Genomic DNA, 17981 nt, shown 5'->3' with positions numbered 1-17981 from the left:
GAGAAGAGAGAGAGAAAAGGTCAGCAGAGAGATTATTTGGAGAAATAATAGCTGAAAACCTCCCGAACTGAAGGAAAGACATGAATTTACAAATCAAAAAAAGCTCAACAAACTCCAAGAAGGATAATTTCAAAGAGACTCATGCTGAGACACATTATCAAACTGCAAAGAGCCAAAGACAAAGAGATTTTCACAATAACAAGAGAAAAGTAACTCATCACACACAGGGGATTCTCAATATGATTATCAGTTGATTTCTCATCAGAAGCCATAGAGGGCAGAAAGTAAAGGTATGCTTTATTTAAAGTGCTAAAAGAAAAAAAAACACCTGTCAAACAAGAATTCTACACATAGCAAAACTGTCCTTCAAAAATGAGGGAAAAATTAAGACATTCCCAGATAAACAAAAGATGAGGGAGTTTATTGCCACTAAGAAATTCTGAAAGGTGTCCTTCAGTTTGAAATGAAAGGACTCTACGCAGTAGTCCAAAAAGATGTAAGAGCTCTGGTAAAAGTAAATATATGGCAAACATAAAAGCCAATTATTGCAATTTTGATCTGCAATAATTTTGGTATGTTACTTCTTTTTTTTCCTATAGGATTCAAAAGATAAATGCATAAGAAATAATTATAAATCTTTAATTGGGCACTAAATGTACAAGATGTAATTTGTTGCATCAATACCACAGGGGGATGGAGCTGTATAAAAATACTTCTTGTATGTGATTGAAGTTAAGTAGGTATCAATTTAAATTTGACTATTATAACTATAGGATATTTTAAGTGATACACATGGTAACTACAAAGAATATTTCTATAGAATATACACAAAAGGAAATTAGAAAGTATTTAAAATATGTTGCTACAGAAAATCACCTAAACATAAAAGAAGGTGTGAATGGGGGGAACGAGGAATAAAAACCCATAAGACACACAGAAAACAAATAGCAAAATGGCAAAGTAAGTCCTTCCTTACTTTAAGTGTAAATGGATTAAACTTGATAGTCAAAAGGCATAGTTCAACAGACTGGATTTTTAAAATGCGCTAACTGTATGTTATCTATTACACTTTAGATCGAAAGATTTGAATAGGTTAAAACTAAAAGAATGGAAAAAAGTATTCTATGCAAATAGCAAACAAAAGAAACCTGGGATGGCTCTATTATTATCAGACAAAGTAGACATTAAGTCAAAAACTGTTACAAGAGACAAAGAGGGACATTACATATTGGTAAAAGTGTCAATACTCTAATAAGATATAACAATTACAAACATATATGAACGAAGCATCAGAGCCCCAAAATATATTGAAGCAAACATTGACATAATTGAAGGGAGAAATAAATAGCTCTACAATAATGGTAAAATACTTTAATATTTTTTTAACCCACTTTTAATATTGGGTTAAAAAAATGAAACAAATGATCAGCAAGAAAATAGAGGACTTGAACAACACTATAAACCAATTGGACTTAACAGACATATACAGAACACTCAACTCAGCAACAGCAGAACACACATTTTTCTCAAGAGCACTTGAAATATTCTCTAGGATAGATATTGTGTTTAATCACTAAAAATGTCTTAATAAATTTAAAAACACTGAAGTCATACAAAGTATGTCTTCTTATCACAATGTAATGAAATTAGAAACCAATAACAGAAGGAAAACTAGAAAGTCCACAAATATGTGGAAATTAAACAACACACTCTCAAACAACCAATGGATCAAAGAGGAAATCACACAAAAAATTTAGAAAATACCTTGAGAAAAATAAAAACATAAACACAAAATATCAAAGGTTATGAGATACAGTGAAAGCAGTATTAAGAGAGAAATTTATAACCATAAACACATATATTAAAAAAGAAAACAGACCCCAAATCCATAACCTAACTATACACCATAAGAAACTAGAAAAAAAGGAGCAAACTAAACCCAAATCTAGCAGAAGGGACAAAAACATAAAGATAGAACAGATAAAATAGAAAGATAGAAAGATAAAATAGAGAAAAGAAAAACATGAAAAACATCAACAAAATCAAAAGTTGGTTATTTGAAAAGATCACCAAAGTGACAAACTTTTAACTAAATTGACTAAGAAAAAAAGAAAGGGGCTGGCCAGTTAGCTCAGTTGGTTAGTGTCAGGTGTTGTAACACCAAGGTCGAGGGTTCAGATACCCATGCCAGTCAACCACCAAAAGAAAAAAGAGAAGACTCAGATTTCTAAAATCAGAAGTGAAAGTGGGGACTTTACTACTGATTACAGAAACAAAAAGATTATAAGAGAATACTCCGAATAACTTTACACCAACAAATTGGATAACTTAGAAGAAATGAACAAATACCTAGAAATACACATCTACCGAAACAGTCATGAAGAAACAGAAAATCTGAATAGAACTCTGACTAGTAGGAGATAAAATCAGCAATCAAAAACCTTCCACCATTAAAAATGTTTGGACCAGATGACTTCACTGGTGAATTCTACTAAACATTAAAAAGAATTAACACTAATCATTCTCAAACTCTTCCAAAAAATTGAAGAGGAGGGAATACTTCCTAACTCATTTTGTAATGTCAGCATTACTTTGATACCAAAACCAGACAAGAAAAGAAAACTACAGAATATCCCTTATGAATACTGATGCAAAAATCCTCAATAGTCCTCAAAAATCCTCAGACGCAAATACTAGCAAATCAAATTCAGCAAGATATTAAATTGATTACACACCATGATCAAAGGGCGTTTATCTCTGGCATATAAAGATAGTACAACACATAAAAATCAATAATACATCACATAAATAGAATGAAGGGAAACAAAACCACACGATCATTTCAACTGATGCAGAAAAACATTTGACGAAATTCAACAGCGTTTCATAATGAAAACACTCAGTAGACTAGAAATAGAAGGAAACTTTCTCAACATGATACAAGTAATATATGAAAAACACTCAGCTAACATTGTACTTCAAGGTGAAAGACTGAAAGCTTTCCTGGAAGATCGGGATCCAAGCAAGGAGGCCTGCTGTTGTCACTTCTCATCAACACGGTATTGGAAGTCCTAGACAGAGCAATTAGGCTAGAAAATGAAATAAAAGGCATTTAAAATGGAAAGGAAAAGCTAAAATTGTTCTGTTCACACATGATATGGTCTTATATGTAGAAAACCCTAAAGATTCCACAAAAAAACCATAAGAGCTAGTAACTGAACACAGCAAAACTGCAGCACTCAAAATCAACACTCAAAAATTAGTTGCATTTCTAATCACTAACAACAAAAACTCCAAAAAAGAAATTAAGAAAACAATGCCATTTACAATAGTATTAAAATAATAAAATACTTAGGAATAAATTAAACCATGGAGGCAAAAGACTTGTACACAGAAACCTATGAAACATTACAGAAAGAAATTAAAGAAGACATAAATAAATGGGAAGCCATTTAGTGTTCATGGACTGGAAAACTTAATATTATTAAGGTGAAATACTGCCCAAGGAGATCTGCAGATTAAACGCAACCCCCAGCAACATATCCATAGTGTTATTTGAAGAAATAGAAAAACCTAACTTAAAATTCATATGGAATCTCAAGGGACCTCAAATATGCAAAGCAATCTTGAAAAAAAACAGCAAAGTTGAGGGCTCACTCTTCCTGATTTCAAAACTTACTACAAAGCTACAGTAGTCACAACAGTGTGGTACTGGCATAAGGACAGACATACAAATGAATAGAATAGAATAGAGAGACCAGAAATAAACCCTAACATATATGCTCCACTGAGTCTTAACCAGAGTGCCAAAACCATTCAGTGGGAGAAAGGACATTTTTTAAAATAAAAGGTGCTGGGAAAACTAGATATCCACATACAAAATATGAAGTTGGTCCCTGACCTTACACTATATATGAAAATCAACTCAAAATAAATCAAAGACCTAAACATAAGAGCTAACATGATAAAACTATTGAAAGAAAGCATAGGGGGATATCTTCATAGCATTGGATTTGGTAATGACTTTTTGGTATGACACCGAAAGTACAGGCAACAAAAATAAAAATAGACAAATTGAATTAAGTCAAACTTTGAAACTTCATCGAGGGAAACAACCAACAGAGTAACACAACCCATGGAATGGTACAACATTTTTACAAATTATGTACCTGATAAGGGATTAGTATCCAGAATATATAGGAAAAAAAAAAACTCCTACAAATTAACAGCAACATATCAAATAACTTGATTTAAAAATGGGCAAAGGATTTGAATAGCCATTTCTCCAAAGGCTATACAACTGGTCAATAAGCCCATGAAAAGATATTCAACATCACTAGTCATTAGAAAAGTGCAAATCAAAACCACAATGTGATACTAGTTTATACCCATTAGGATGGCTATCATCAGGGGAAAAAGGGAAAATTGCAAGGGTTGGTGAGGATGTGGATAAACTGGAACACTTATGCAGTGCTAGCGGGGATAAAAATGATGTAGCTGCTGTGGAAAACAGTTTGGCAGTTCCTCAAAAAGTTAGACTTCGAATTACCATATGATCCAGCAATTCCACTCCTAGGTATATACCCAAAAGAATCAAAAGCAGGCATTCAGACAGACACTTGCACACCAATGTTCATAGCAGCATTATTTGCAACAGTCAAAAGATGGAAACAGCTCAAAAGTCCATCAACAGAAGAATGGATAAACAAAATGTGGTATACTGCATACATATGATGGAATATTATTTAGCCTTAGAAAGGAATGACTTCCTGACACATGCTACAACATGATGAACTTTGAAAATGTTATTCTAAGTGAAATAATCCAGATATAAAAAGACCAATATTCCATGATTCTACTTACATGAGCTACCTAGAACAGGCAAATTCATAGAGGTGGAAAGTAGAGTGGTGGTCTCCAGGGGCTGGGGGAATGGTGGAATGGGAGTTATAGCTTAATGGGTAGAGACTTTGTGTTTGGGATGATGAAAAAGTTCTGGAAATGAATAGTCATGATGATTGTTCAACAATGTAAATAAATTTAATGCCACTGAAGTGCACGCTTAAAAATGGTTGAAATGCTGCATTTTATGCTTTGTATATTTCATAATATAATAATAATAATAATAGCAAAGAGTCATGCAGCAGCTTCTTGACTTCTCTCTCTATCTGAAGGGTCTTTCCTCTCCTTTTTTAGTGTGAGCTGAATATCCAATGCCTTGCATGGTGTTTGGAATGAGGCAGGTTATAAATAGGAAATAAATAATAATTCTGTCTACATGGCCACATTAATTGTCCCAAAGCAGGGCTTTGATAATGTTGTAATCCTACCTATGATATTTCAGTGGTTTCACCATTGCCTTCAGGGTAAAATCTAAATTTATGCCAATGTATAATCTGAGTCCAACTCACCCTTCTAGCATCATCCTCCACTGCACCCAGAAATTTCCCCCCACAGACACCCCACACTGCTTTCTTTGTCCTCTGAGCCTGCCTCAATCCTAATCCAGCCTCCTAGGGACATCTTGAACTCCATCTCTTTCAGGAAGCTCTCCCTAGACTTCATAATGCTGCCAAGTCATTTCTTCCCCTGAACAGTAAAATTGCAGTTTGTGTCCCTGTGGTTTAATTCTCAGTGTGGCCTTCCTGGCTGGAGTATGAGCACCATGCCCTGAGCATTTGCACATACTACACTTCCCAGCACGTGCCTTGCACATGGCTGCCTGACCACCTGTCCATGCTGTGTGGACTCATTGGTATTGCCTGGAAGTTCTTGTCTGGAAGCAGCTGCCATCAGCACAGGTATCTTCTAAAAAGACAAAGCAAGGGCACTGCGGTGTGGTGTGAGAGCCTGACCAGGACCTGGGCCAGCGACCCCTCCAGCCAGGGCCCTGGTCTTTTTCATTTGTGAGTCCCCAGTATCTAGCACCAGCTTGGACTGCTGTCAGCACCCACTACAGCCGGTTGACTGGAAATACTCCCAGGAACAGATCTTCCCACTGTTGACCATGTCATTTAAGAAAAGTCACTTCTCCCTGGCCCTCAGTTTTGTCATTTGCAAAATTTTCAAAATTAGAAAAATCTCAGTAGATGAATGTCTCTTGACCTCTAACAGTCTGTTAGAGTCTCATGCTTCTTTGCATGAGAGACAGGCCAAGGCTTCATCCATCCCAGTTACTCCCCTTTACTTAAAACATTGTGCCCTGAGCAGGGCTGGGGGGAAGGTGGGCTCCAGGGGTCTTGCAAACTGCTGCTTAGCAATGGGCTCTGGCTTAGTAATATCTTCTTTTCACTGGACCCTGCCTCTCTTTTTCCTAGTGCGATCTTTTCCCAAAATGCTATAGGAGTGGTTTTGCAGACATTACTCCAAAACGAATTTTAATGCCTATGTGGTGGAGAGACATTACGGTGGCCTCTGTGACCCCTACCTCCTGGTGTCCATGATCTTGTGTAATCTTGTCCTTCCCCCTGAGCCTGAGTGGGACCTGTGGCTTGCTTCTACTGAATGGAATATGAGGTACTGGGGTGCTGTTCTCATGATCAGCTTAACTCATCTAAGGCTCTTCTCAGCCAGCTGACTGGTGCTAGACACTCTCCTTAAGAGCGTATTGATCCACACAGCCATAGCAGAGAAGCCCACACATCAAGGAACTGCGGCACTTCTAGGACACAAAGCTGACTTCCATTTGGGGCCATCGGTTATACATCACAAGGAAATGAATTCTGCTAACAGCTTGCATGAGCCTGGAAGCAGATTCTTCCCCAGACGAGCCTCCAGATAAGGATGCAGCTTGGCCGACACCTTGATCACAACTTCGTGAGACTGCACAGAAGACTCAGATTACTGACTCATGGAAACTGTGAGATAATAAATACATGATGTTTATAGCCATTAAGCTTGTGGTGATTTGTAATGCGCCACAGAAAACCACAGGCTGGGTTCAGCTAATGAACAGTAGCTGAGAATGAAATGTTTTTAAAGGAGTCTGGTTGTACTCTCTGGTCTTTACCTTGGAACCCAGAACTCTGAACAGTTGGGTTCCAATGGGCCACGTTTGCATGGTGTCTGCTTTCTTATCATGAACTGACCTAGTAAAATTCAAGTGTGTGAATGGCAAGAAAGAAAGGCAACTGTAAGGATAAGTGCAGCCCCCCATGGAAGTTGCCTATAGAACAGGACATTATGAGAGTCCAGATTTGGTTCTCTCTTCCCGCCTGCAAACACACTGGGGCCCAAGTTTTCAATGTAATCTTGAGGGGTGATGCCCTTAAGGCACAGTATTAATCCCAGTTACCTGGATTAACTGGGAGAGGGGAAGGCAGGAGAGAAAAAGATGCCAGTCTCAAATCGGTGACAAAACCAAATAAAGAATATTTCAAAATAAGTTACGTGTTAATACTTTCAAATTAAAAGAAAATCCAGTGACTAATGGATTCTTGTTAGACTCGCTTTTATGATTAGATAGGTGTACTTTGTAATTAGCACATTAATTGCTGATATTCAAATGAGATCTTGAAAATTTTTAGTGTTTTTTTTTAAAACAGACTACACATTATCACAATTTCTTTATATTAGTTTGTGTTTTGTGAGAGTGAGATAGGGCAACTGTAAATGGCACAGCCCCCATTTAAATACACAAATGTCAAATGAGTTGCAATATGATGTATGGAACTTTTACTCTGTGCTCAAAGGCGAGGCCTGAACCCTGTTTTGCTGTCCAAGATCCTCCGTGATGCTGCCAGGGGGAACAGAAGTGGGAAGACATGGTTGTGACTCTCTGTGCCTCCTTGTCCTTCATCTGGAGCCCACATCAGGGCTCCCCCGGCCATCGGCAGCTCCACTGGGCTGCCTGCCTGATGGAATTTAACATTCATCTTTCTTCCCTTGGAAATCCCTCAAAGAACAGCCCCGGGGTCCATATAGAACACTGGTGAGACCAAATGTCGTTGGGTCAATTAGATTTTTTTCTAGAGATTTTGGAAATTTGACACCAAAACTAAGTCAGTCAGATAATGTTGGCATCGGGGGTTATGAGGTAAGGCAAGGAAGTGTGAATCTGGGTTCTAGGCCTCCATTGGTCTGACTGGTGCTAAGGTTTCCTTTCCCTTCCCTGTCACTCCAGACACTATAGCGACAATGGTGGGCACCCCACACTGTTGCTCTTCAGGAAGGAGCAGCTTTTCCTTCCAGTACTCAAGTCGGTATCTTTCCCTGAAAGAGGGTCCATACCTCAACAGGGTTTAAATGCAGCCTAGGAGGTTAACACAGAGGAGCTAAAACTCAGGTTTTGCCAAAACTCACCCCTGACTGCCTTTCCTTCCAGAAAGTCTTTCCTCAGAGGTCAAGGCACTTCACTGCTTGTAAAATGCTTAGCTCTGGCCCAGAGAAGGCAGCAGAAAGGGCTGAGGCCTGGAGGAGACACTGACGGTGAGCACGGTGCAGCCCGTCCACACCCAGAGCTGTCTCTCTTGCAGGGCTATCCCCGGCCCCACACAGCCCTGAGGCCTCTCTTCCAGGGAAGCCCAGGGTTGGAACTGATGGGGGCACAGAGCAGGGCCCAGTGCTAGTCAGGAAGCCAGAATCCTGTGGCCTGGGCCTGTCTGCCGCACCTCCGCCATGTGCCCCTCAGTAGGACAGTCAGCTGCTCTGGGCGTCAGGCCTCTCTCTTGCCTGCAGAGCACACCCTGCTCCCCACGAGTACTTCCAGTTCCTGGATGTGTTCCCAACTGTTGCTGGGTGTGGCACCAAAGCAGAATCTCTGATGACCAGAGTCTAATTTTTCTGCTAGGTAGGCTTTATTTGGATGAATGTAACACGGACCCTAAATAACAGTGCTGTAAACAAGATCAGTATTTCTTCCACTCCACTGTAGAAGTCTGGATGAAGGTCCTTTGGGTGGGTGGCTCTGTGGCCACCCCAAACCAGGCTCTCCAGGCCTCCCACTCAGCTGTCCCAAGCTGTGTGAGCCTCATGGCCTAGGTGAGCTTATCACATCCATGTCCCCAGAGCAGAAAGGAGGAAGCGGGCAGGAAAGGCCCATCCCCTTCCTTTAGCGGATCTTGTCCTGGATGTCACACACATCCCTTCTCTCACACCGCATTGGTCAACAGAGTCGCTTGGCCACAGAGGAGAAAAATGTGGCCACAAACCCAACTAAATACAGAGAGATCTACTGTGCAAAAGGGAGTGAATGACTACTGAAGGGACAGCGATCAGCCTTGGCCACATTTTTTTTTTTCAGGGGGTTAAACTATTCTATATATCGATTTCTAAATTTTAAAATACTTGCTTACAGCATGTCAAGACATACAAAGATGCATAAGGAAAAATCCTGTGCCTCTGAGTACTAACATTTTAACGCATGTTCATTCATGCCTTTCTTGTGAGTGATTCAAAAATTTACAAATCTTTCCATCTGTCCACCCATTTAAACTTTTTTTTTTTTTTACAAAAATGAGATTATTCTGTATACAATATTGTCTGCTTGTTCCCAATACATAATAAACCTGTTTACAGGTAACGATATGTGGCTCTAACCTGCTCTTTTTAATAACTGCATAATAGCTCATAATATGAATTTTACAATACAGATGTGCTATATTTTCTTCTACTGTTGTTGCCTTTTCCTTTTGTGTGTGTGTCACTGTAAACAATGTGGCAATAAACAACCTAGTACACATCTCCTTATTTCTTTCGTTCTGTAGGATATGAAATCATAGCATACGTACAATTTAAGTTGCAGTAGATTCCATGTGATAACTTTCTGAAAAGATCGTCATCCCTAGCGAATGGCTCTGGCCCTGGGCAGCAATCCCTCACTGCTGGAAGGCGGAGAGGAAAGTGAAGGAGGGGTGTAGGGAAGCCATCAAGACCTCCAGGAACACTTTTCCTGGTTCAGGAGCTAAGAAACTGCTTCACTGTCTCTGCTCTCAGGGAGGCCAACAATGACAATATCTCCCTCTTTGCTGCCTGAGAATCAGATGAAATCACAGAGCCTGTCACACAGGCCAGCCTGGCCCTGGGGAAGGCTGGGATGCAGACTAATAGGGTGAATGGGACTGTGCCCCACAGAGGGACGTAAGCTCATTGCTGCCCAGGGGAAGGTGTCCCCACCCCACGGGTAGATGGAGCCCAGAGCCATCAGCCCCAACTCACGGAGCATTTCCTCGATGCCTGAATGTCCAACTCTCCATTGTGCAGACAAGGAGCCCAGACTCAGGGAGCTGTGGGCCTTGCCCAAGTTCACTGGGGAAAGTTGGAACACAGCCTTGGGACAAGGACCTCATTTCTGTATTTATTGTTCTTGGTCCTGCACTTGGCCGGCATCTCTGCACTTTGGGCTTGGGTCGTCCTTTGCTTCTACAAGTTTGCAGCTCGATGAAGTCAGCAGGGCGGCTACACGGGCTCATAATGTGTCGGTGTGTGAAGGCAGGGGCCGAAAACTGCTGTACCTGAGGATAGTTCTGAATTTGGAAAAGGAGAGAAACAAAATCCTCCAAGAAAGCTCTGGAATGTTCTAGGGCAAAAGCAGCAGTTACCTTGTCCTTTTGGATAATCAGATCGTGAGCTCCCTGAGGGACAGTGACTGTGTCCTACTTATTCTGAGTCTCCAGCACCAAGCCAGGGCCTGGCTCAAAAAAAGTGCTGGATAAATATTCCTGGGCAAAAGCAGAGAGTCACTAGGCTCACAGACAGGCCACAGGCCAGGAATGATTGCACCCAAGAGCCCAGTGTGCCTTTTGTGGTAGGGGACCCAAGGGTGGCCACAGCTCAAGAAGGGGGGACCCCCACAACACTGCCTTAGACCCTGTTTCAAGTTCTTGGAGGACCTGGGGCATTTGCCGCTGTCAGCCCCACAGTTTCCTAGGGCTGAGCCATGCTGGACAAGGACGCTGCAGGTTGTACCAGGTGACAGGGAGCAGGGAAGGCTGTGCCCAGTGAAGGCCCCATGTCTTTGGGGCAGTGGGCTGGGAGCCCTGAGCCCTGGATTCTCTCTGGGGCTCTTTATTTCTCTGTCATGCCTGCTCTGCTCTAGTGGTTTAAATCCACTAGCCCTAGCAACAGTTGCCAAGATAAACAAACAGCAGAGGAAGCTCAGTCCCTCTGGGGGTGGCCCTGAGGGAGACATGTGGCTCCACAGGATGGTCTCGTGGGAGTGGGTACAGGTGGGGGAGCTGCAGAGGACTCTTGGGATTGCTGTGCACTAAGGAGATGAGCAGGGCTGTTGTTCTCTGTAATTAAATTGAGCTAATTTCATTCTGCAGCACAGAGCTAGAGAATCAGAATTCTCAAAAAACGTTATTATCTTATCCCATTTAGTGTAAATGTCATCATGGCACAGCTGGAACAGGAAGAAAGGACATTTTTGAGATGTTCCTGGTCTCCTAAATGGATTGTGTTCTGTTCCTTCAGCATGAAAGTCAATCTAATGCCAAAGCCTCCAGGAGCCGATGTAGATGAAATGTTACGTTTATATAATTGCTCCACAGACAGATGGGAAAGAGCTTGTTCTGGATAAATCTAATAGCTGAATGAGGGAGGCCGTGAGATCAGAGAAGCGCGAGCCCTCCGGGGTCCTTGGCAGTCTCTGCTCGTAAACCCACTGCAGCAGTTCATCTTTCTAGGTTTGCCCCTGAGGGGAAATGGCTGAGAGAAATGGAGAAAAAAACCCAGGCAGCCAAGTTCCCCTGTTAGTCATTGTGCTCGAGTGGCTCTGTGAAAGTAGACAGCCCTCAGGGACATGCTGGGAAAAGAGTCAGTGAACAAAAAAGAGTGACCACACAATTCTTTTTAAGATAAGGATTTGTGACTCAAACCCAACTTAGGACATTCACTGTGAGAGGTCAAAATCTGGCCAAACTCAGTCAACTCTTTCAAAGAGTTACGAGGGAAAAACCCATAAAAACAAAAGTAAGAGGGAGGGTCTCCTTCCAGGGAGCCAAGAACTTTCTGGGCCTTGCAGCCCTCGCAGCCCTGGCATGTAGGATATAGGAGGCGTCCACAGCCTCGCTTCCTTCCCTTGTCTGACCTTGCCCTTGGTCTCGACACCCTCTCAGAAGTCCCTCTCTGTTCTCTGTCTTCACTGTGGTGAGAAAGGAAAATGATCTAAGGAGTGCCAGGTTTGCTGAGTCGAAGGGGCCCACAGATATATGAGCATAGGGCTTCGGTCATGTCCCCCATCCTGGTCTGGGATAATTGCTAAAAAAAAAAAAGCATGTGCTAGCTGTGGTTTACAGACTAGGTGCCACCTCCAATGGGTATAGATTACCCAAGTGTTACCACTAGTTGTACAGTGTGACCCTCACTTTTCTTGTTGTAGCAATGTTCTTGGAAATTTACGACACAAAAAGCATTGCCAATCAGTAGCTTATGCTATTTTAGTGAGCCAATGTAAATTCTTGGAAAACAACTTTGGCACTGCACCTTTAAGATTCTCCTTTTTTCCTTTAAATATTATTGACTTCTCTTTAGTCCTCTGGAGCACACATCCAAGGCAACTTGGGTCTGTGTTTCCTGGGCTGCAGTCCTAAATCTTGGCCCAAATAAACTCTTTGTTTATATTTTTGCCTCAGTTTCTTTCTTCAGGTTGATAGAGGGAATAGCTGTTGCAGGTGCTGAGGCATCCTCTAGGGCCAGCAGCCTTTGCCTGGACCAGGCTTCCTGGAAGAACAGACTGGCTGGGGGTCTCAACGGCGTGGCCCCTCAGCAGGAGCTCAGCCCTTCCCCAAAGGCTGGATCATTGCCATGGCCTCCTTGGTTTCTTTGCTCTTCAGCTCCCCTGCACAGCTGGGGATTTCGGAGTGTTCTCTTTGCTGCGAGAGATGAACACAGCCTAGTGTCCAGTATGTTTCTGCACGACAAGCACAGAATTGCTTTCCTGAAGCCCTGGTAACCTTGCAACTATCACCCACCGCAAGGTGTTGGTTTCTGGGCATGCTGCGGTTTGCAGTGCTAGAAAGACTGATTATGAGTTCAATGTTAGGAGGAAATGAGCCCAGTTTCCTAAGGAGGTGTCTTGGATATTGAGGACCGCACACATCATTTTCATGATGTGCTTAAATTTCTTTCTGATGTGCAACTCACGGGACTACCTCAGCCCCTTCTGATCACCACGTGCTTGTGTTGTTGAAAAGATAACTTGTCCCAGACCAGCTCCTTCCTGCCCCCATGCAGCCCCAGCCTAAGCTTGGCCCACAGCTCCTCTGCCATGTCACCAAGACACTACCCCTTCTGAGTCTGGATTTCACAGATATTTATAGTCTGGGACTGGGACGAACCTCAGAAAGGAGTTCATATTTCTGTCATTCTGCATAGTTGCTTTCGTGTACATTTTCTCATTTCATCACAAAGATTGTCATCCATCCCGTGGAGACCACAGTGAGGACACTGAGGTCTGGAGAGGTTCAGTGACTTGAGAAGGTCCCGGCTGACTCCACTCCATGTGCTCCTTTAGGTGTCAAACCCTGGTGCCTATTTGTCCTTTCCCTCCTCAGAATCACCCCAGCCTCTGGTGTCAGTTAAGTTGCATGGACCAAATCACACTTCAGCCCAGCTTTGGTCATCCCAGTGGAGGGGACCGGGAGGGGTACAATACGCCTTGAAGCTTCCATGGCAGGAACGGGGGTGTTAGGAGCATCAGGCGCTTCTCCTGAGCCTAGAGGCCTTGGCCTAAATGCCCCATCATGGGGGTTCGGGGCAGGGTCAGCTCAAACGCAGACCTTCTGAACTCCTCCTTTGTTACAAGAGCTGGTACGCACCCAAACACAACCGGGGCCTCTGTCACCACTCTGAGCTGCGGCCGATGACTCATCGGTGATCGCATTTGAAAATCCCCAGCAGCTCTTCTTCTGCCACGCGTCCCATGGCCCAGATGCCCCTGGCTCTTACAAACCCTCTCAGACTGACAGACTCTACGGAGGGCTTTAGTTACTTGGTTAGTAAGGCCTGTATGAATTAGAATTCACCTTAAAAAAAAAAAATCATTTATTTATTTATTCCTAAAAATCTATTTATTAATTCTTGATTACACATATTTATGGGGTACAGAGCTGACTATCAGTATTCATGTACAGTATGTGATGATCAAATCAATATTATTAGCATATTCATCATTACAAATTGTAATTATTCTTTGTGTCCCTTACCCAGTTACTCCTTAGCACCTTCCCCCTCCCGCTTTTTCACCTCTAGTTACTATAAGTCTTTTCTCTCCTTCTGAAAGTTCAATGTTTTATTGTGGCCTTTAGTTCTTCCTTCTCTCTCTCTCTCTCTCTCTCTCTCTCTCGTTCTTTCTTTCTTTCTTAGCTCCCACATGTGAGTGAGAACATGTGCTGTTTCTCTCTCCGTGCCTGGCTTATTTCACTTAACATAATTTCCTCCAAGCTCATCCATGTAGCTGCAAATGGCAGAATTTCATTCTTTTTTATGACTGAGTAGTAGGGAATTTACCCTTAATTGTTCTACAGACACGAGGATGAAATGCCCAGGACCATGTTGCAAACAGAGACTCTAAGGGATTCTCCATCGTGGGTGTTCACAAGCCCAAGATTAAAGGAAGGTCACTTGTGCCTCCAAGCCAGGCCTCGGCTGACCACCTACCTGTTTCTCATGGCTTGATCTGTACCTAGAGCAACCTTAAGTCATCTCGGCCATCCCCCTGCCTTCCTGTAGGCTACACATAAGTCATTGTGGGCAGGGGAGAGTCTGACCTATTTTTAAAAACTTGTTCAATGAGGAGGCTCTTTCATCTGAGGACACAGATGAAAGTGTTGGTTTGTGGCACTGCTTCCTGGCACTGTTTGGAGCTGGCAGCCCAGACAAGGAGACAGTGACGAGGCCCGGCAGGGGTGTGTTGTGTTAGGTTCCCTTTGAGGGCACAGTCGGGGCAGCTAAGTGAGCAGTTGAGCATGGAGGAGGCTTTGACCAGGCTGGGAAGGAAGCGGCGGCGGTGGGTAGGGGGGCAGTTTTAGGCCAAGGGATGAGGTTATTTAGGGCATGACGGGCTGGCTGGAGGCTGCAGAACCTGTGGAGGGGCAGGCTGGGGAGTCCACAGGAGCTGCAACCACAGTTGGAGGGTTTGTGCTTTATCTTGAGGGCCTGGGGGATGCCCTGGGCAGTTCAAGCAGGCAGTGACATCCAGGCCGCTTCTTCCTCGTCCTCTGTGTTGAGCTGCTGATCTACAGGACGGCGGGGTTGGCCTGCTGCAGATCTCTGGCAGAGTGCTGAAACCCAGCCACAGGAGCGCAGACGGTGTGGCTCCTGCACCTACCGCAGAGCCAAGGAGTGTGGCTTAGTCGGGAGTGAAAGGCAGCACTGCCCACCCAGGAGACGTGGGTGTATTTTTAGAGGTGGATACTCTGTTCTAGAGAACTTAATGTCCTCATAGGAGGCTGGGATATCTCCCTGGGGTTATTCAGACAGGGAGACCCTTTTAAATAGTGTAGTGATAGAGAGATTCAGCTCATTCACATGGGTCGGGACCCTGGCTGTTATCAGTGGCTTTGGTGTCTGCAGCCTTGGGATGGTCTTTGGTACCAGGACAGACACTGAGGCTGAAGCTGGCCTGTGGAGGGTGGGGCTCAGGCTGGGGCAGGGGGAGGAAGAGACTCCTTTGCACGTATGTGGAGCAGAGACTCCACCAATACGTATGTGATGATTTCAGATGCACAAGAAGCCTCCCCTGCCTCCTCCCAACTAAGCTACACTCCTGCAGTTGTGAAACGAGAGCCTTCGGCTTGTGTTAAGCCTTCCCTCCCTAATCAAGACGAAGTCCTGGGAGAGAAGTCCTTTCTTCACTCTCATGAGGCTTTGTCGCTTGGTGTGGAAGAGTTTGCGTGGGACTTTCTAGGAAGAAAGCACCAGGGTGCTGGATACTCAGGGGAAGTAGATCGAGCAGAAAGAAAAGGCTATAACTGTAACCTCCGTCAGCTGCCCCATTTGTCTGGGCTGCCGTTGCTGAGCTGTGCAGGTCTGTCCTCAGGCGCAGCAGAGTCAGAGGGGATGATGTCCAGGCCTTGGGCTGGATCTGCCTACAACCCCGGCCCAGGTTGTATCCCCGAAGGAGTAAGTGGGTTCAGGGAAACCAATCATACAGAAAGTCCTCAGCTTAGGGCCAGGGTGTGTTCTGAATATTCTTTATTCATTTGGTTATCCCCCTATAGAAACAACACTTGGCTTGGTGGTCATTTAGAGTCTTGGGTCAGCCCACAAGAGCTTGACTGACCCATGAGGTGGCTGGACACTGTGTGAGCTTTCCTCAGGAACTCATACCTACCTCTTTCTCAGGCTGAGCAGGAGCTGGGGACGCCCTGGAGAAAGTATGGGTGACAGAGAAGTGGAGAGGGAGAAAGAGAATGGTAGACTCATGTGTGTGTGTGTGTGTGTGTGTGTGTGTGTGTGTGTGTGTTCAGGAAGTGGGTTAAAGGGGACAGGGGATGAAGAAAGCCAAATGCTCACAGCAAGCCTATGCTCCAGGGACAGAACTCAGCAGGACGGAGGTGGACATTGACCAGGGGCTGCAGAGTGTAGGCCAGCAGCTCTCACATCTGCTGGAGACATGCACGTGCCCTTTAGTGCCTCAGGATTTGGTCTCCCTTCAAGCCTGATGGTCTCTTTTTTTCCTACTAAGGTGTCATTTAAATGCAGTAAAATTAACCTTCTGTGAGTTTTGACATAATGTATACAGTTTTGTAACCACTGGATGATACAGAACATTCCATCACCCACCCACACCCCCCAGATTTCCTCAATCCCCTTTCCCCTCCTACCAGCCTCTGGAAACTCCTGCCTGTTTTTCATCCCTGTAGTTTTGTCTACCCCAGAATGTCATGTATGTGCAGTCATTAGCTGTTGAGTGTGGCCTCTTTCAGATACGTTTCATTCATGTTATTCCCTTTTCTTGTTGACGAGTATTTCATTGAATGGGTGAGCCACAGTTTATCTTTTCCACCATTGAGAGACATTTGGGTCATTTCCAGTTTACGAATTAAAAATAAAGTGGCTAGAAACATTTGCATACAGGTTTTTGTGTGAACACAGGTTTTCATTTCACTTAGGTAAATATCTAGGAGTGAGATTACTAGGTCATATGGTAAGTACATGTTTAACTTTATAAGAAACTGCCAAATAGTTTTCCAAGGTGGCTGTACTATTTTGCATGTCCACAGCAGTGTGTGAGAGCCCTGCTTGCTCGCCATCCACTCCCTGTTCTTGCCAGTACTTGGTATTATCAATTCTAGTAAGTATTTAGCAGTGCGTCAGTATCTTGTCATGGCTTCGATTTTTGCATTTCCCTTTTGACTAGTGATGTTGAGCATATTTTCATGTATTCATTTGTCATTTATGTATCTTCTTTGGTGAAAGATATGTTCAAATATTTTGTCCATTTTTAAAGTTGGGTTGTTTGTTGTGTGAGTTTTGAGAGTTCTTTATATATTCTCTGCACCAGTCCTTTATCAGATACATGATTTGCAAATATTTTCTCTCATTTTGTGGCTTGTATTCTCATTCTCTTTATGATGCCTTTCGGCGAGAAGTTTTAATTTTGATCAAGTTCAATTTATCAATATTTTTCCTTTTTTGGATCAGCCTTTTTAACATTATATCTAAGAAATTTTGGTCTATGCCAAATTTTCAGCTATGTTCTTTTCTAGAATTTTATAGTTTTAGGATTTACACTAGACGCTGATGATCTTTAAGATGCATTCAATGATTATTTAGTGAATATGGGGAGAAATCTATTTTCTTTTTGCAAAAATTATCTGTAGTAGTGATCATTTTAAAAACCTGTAGACCAGAGGGTTCCAATTTGTCTGTGTCCCTTAACAAAAAAGTCTACTTGTAGCAAATCTTGTAAGACGGGGCTGCAGCAGGCTTCAAGCTCAAGTACAAAGAGTTGAGCTGATCTCATTCTTCAGTTTATGACACACACATTAATCATCAGTCCATGCAAAGCCCCTCTCTTGTTTTAGTTTTTCCTCTTT

This window comes from Cynocephalus volans, chromosome 6 (genome assembly GCF_027409185.1).
Source record: "Cynocephalus volans isolate mCynVol1 chromosome 6, mCynVol1.pri, whole genome shotgun sequence".
Lineage (NCBI taxonomy): Eukaryota > Metazoa > Chordata > Mammalia > Dermoptera > Cynocephalidae > Cynocephalus > Cynocephalus volans.
Note: the sequence above shows the minus strand (reverse complement) of the source record.